At 39.7% G+C, this 3,449-nt stretch overlaps 1 non-coding gene across 1 annotated transcript; it reads left to right on the forward strand.

The window, feature by feature from the left end:
- Positions 1-496: 496 nt before the first annotated feature.
- On the forward strand, positions 497-570 carry Trnat-ugu. The gene has a single exon. It is a non-coding gene; the product is annotated as a tRNA-Thr (tRNA).
- Positions 571-3,449: the final 2,879 nt, after the last annotated feature.

Raw genomic sequence — 3,449 nt, forward strand, 5'->3', positions numbered from 1 at the left:
CTATTCCTACAAAGGCACCATTCCTTTCTCTACAGCACATCCTAAAGACAACAATTGTTTGACATTTCTCCGTGCGCAAGAGTGGCCTGTGGAAGAAGACCGTTCTTTTATACGGTTGGTATGCATCATTCGTCGACCTAAATGGAACAGTGGGAAAATTATTTTCTGCGGTAGAAGAGATAAGAAAAAGAGTGAAATTTCAAGGTCGGTAAAGGTGTGAGCATCCCGAACTCTGTGGTGTGCAACGCAGCGAAACACTAATTCTACAACCCAGTTGGCACGGCTGCCCAGCAAGGTGTCAAACTGCAGAGACAAGGACCGCCTTGGTTCATTCGTAGACAGTTAACCGTAGAACACTAAGGGAGGGGGATGTTCTATGTTACTTAACAATCGTAAATTTTGTTACTACATGTATGTAGATTGTGGACAGTTGGGAATGTGGGTCTCACGGGAAACGTGCAAGGGGTAAGTCCGTGCAGTCGCGCTGTTCACCTGTGTCCCGGTGGCTCAGATGGATAGAGCGTCTGCCATGTAAACAGGAGATTCCGGGTTCGAGTCCCGGTCGGGGCACACATTTTCAGCTGTCCCCATCGAGGTATTTCAACAACACCTGTCGGCAGCTGATGGTTTCAGTTAATTATTTATTCTAGAGAAGCTGCACGGTCATCAATGGCATCTGTCCTTTCGAGAACAGTTATCATCTTCATATATATACTACATATTTCATTCAATGGAAGTCATAAATTTTAGTTTATGCACTAGTTAATTACAATTATAAGGTCTCCAATGGTACGTCACACACAAAATAAGTACAAAATGTTCTCTTTTACAACCAATATCGACAACAGCAAATTGGAGGGACTCGCGAATTGGTGCCAACCGCAATCGTGTATTTTACGTGGGTTTAGTAATCTACTGTTAAGTCAGTTCTACTGGAAAATTTGAGTTGGGTTTCTGGAGCTTTCACACAATCATTTAGTTGGATGCTGTCTCCGGTTTACGCATTACACAAACAATGCGAAAATGTGGCATTCAATATCCATTTTGTCAGACTGTAATTATGCCAATCAACGTTTAAAAATGGAACGCATCGAATAAATCCAAGTATTAGCAGGGGAAAACTTATCAGAGCACAAAAATGTGAATATTATATCGTAATTTTTATTGTATTGTGTGGTTTTATAGAGAAGATTAACATGTATTTTTGGTTTTCAAATGGTGTACTAAAATATCCATTGAAACTAAACTCGCTTTTTGTGTGTTTTGTCGTATGGTAATGTGTTGGTAAAGAGCAGTGGCAGATTTCTTGTTGCGTGCTCTTCAGTCAGTTGAGAGACGCCGTCTTTATTTGCAGGTTCGTTCGCCAATCTCCCCAGCGTCTCTCCAACGCCACGTCGACGCAGTGTAGCTAAAAATTTCCACAGTATTTAGAATGACTAGAAGACTAATATTTACGTTCGTGTCTCACCTAATTATTTATCAGAGATAAACACCTGTTTTTTTTCTTCCTTGACTATTACTGTTACTCTCACAATTGAGTTGTAATACATAATATTCAGAATTACAAGTTCACTTCGTCTTTATCAGAGCAAGAACAGAATCGGAGTCATTAACATTACAGTCAACAACACAGATAATAAAAATCAGAGATACTGCAATGATAATGTTCGCTTTTCTTGTGCAAGGCGTAACGTCTTTGGTCCCTACACACAGCACAGTATCTGACACTTATTTCTGTAACAAAATGTTCCTCTTTATTTAAAATATTCTGACTGAAAAACGAGTTACCCGCTACCTCATTCTACCTGTCTCAGTACCTTTAAAATTTTCCTAAAAATTCTGGCATGCTAACATATTCGCGCTCTGTTTAACATGCAATTCACCTGTAACTCCCACAAGCTCCCCCAACTGTAAATCGCTCGCACATCCTACTCTATCGCTGTTAAGTTGTTCATACTCATCCACTCGCACTTGCACATTTTCACTCATTCAGCCCAACTCACTGTCACTCACTCAACCAATTCCACTTTCTGCTTCTCTTTATTCTTCTCCTACTGGCACTGGCTCCTTCACTCTTTTCCTAGCAGTGTCCTGTCACTGTCAACTATGTTCTACTGCTACTGTCTCCTCCTCTTTCGCTCACACTCCCATTGCCTCCATCGCTTTTTCTATAACACAACCCGTATCAACTATCTCCCACATTACTTTTTCTGTCTCTTTGTCACTGTAACTGTCTTCTCTCTCGACATAAAATGCGCGAAAAATATGTTCGCATGTCAAAATTTTTGAAGGTGCTGAGGATGGCAGAATGAGGCAGCCGGTAGCCGACTTTTCAGTCAGAGTATTTCAAATAAACAGGAATATATTCGCATTTTTTGGTCAGTGAAATATTGATAGCTTACTTACATGAAATTGAAATAACGCATAACTAATTTGATATCCCAGACAGGATTTTATGTGCAAAAAGTTTCTGCATGTGCTTTACTACAACACAGGTTTCCAAGAACCCTTATGATGATAATAGAGACACATTACAGCATGTTTCTCCGTGCTACGTCACGTGTTCGCTTCACGCCGAATTTTCTGTGTTCAAATATGGTAACTCCGAACCTGTGTGTCTCGAAAACGGATAAAGAAATCCAGAACATTTTGAAGGCTGTTCGAGATCGCGATCTTAGATATATAGCGTAAAAATGTAGGCCATTTGGTGCGTATACACGACTTGGAATCTGTGGCTACGTTTTGATACCAAAATATTGTAAGAAAACGCTTTTTGTGGGGTTTTCTAAGGAACCGCCCACGAACTAAGGTACCTCCATAATCCCCCAAGACCCACCATAAACCACATCAAATGCAAAAAGAAACAACCGATTTGTTCCGTTTGCCTAAGCAGAAGGACGTGTGTAACATTCATATTTGACCCTCTTTTGTAGGGCAGTGACAGTAAGACGATCATTCTGTTGGGTATACAAATAGTCCCTAGCCAAAACACTTGCCCTACCTTTATATCACCAATAGAACGCGTAGTATGAGCACCGGAAAATCCATGCGTGGCGTTTCGGATAGAGTACTGTTTGATGGCATTCAAGTTCTATGACCATTTTTTAAAATTTATCTTTTGTTTCTCCACTTGTGTGATGGCATGTCTTGCCTGTTATTATTGTTGATATCTAGCGACATCATCTCTGTCGTTCTGTCTCCTTTTCTGATTTCGATTTTTAATTTTCACTGTCAACATTGTTGAAATATGAAAAGAAATATATTTTCTGTACATGTTCCAGCTTTATTTATTAACTCGTTGAATACACAGTAGATCTAATCGTATGAGATTGGTACAAGACCATAAACTCAAACAGCTGGCATCCATGATCATATTAATATTATTACGAATATGTAACCTGCATATACGAATGAAATATGCTTAGCTACTAGGTATCAATTTCTTTTCC

This window comes from Schistocerca piceifrons, chromosome 3, assembly GCF_021461385.2.
Source record: "Schistocerca piceifrons isolate TAMUIC-IGC-003096 chromosome 3, iqSchPice1.1, whole genome shotgun sequence".
NCBI lineage: Eukaryota > Metazoa > Arthropoda > Insecta > Orthoptera > Acrididae > Schistocerca > Schistocerca piceifrons.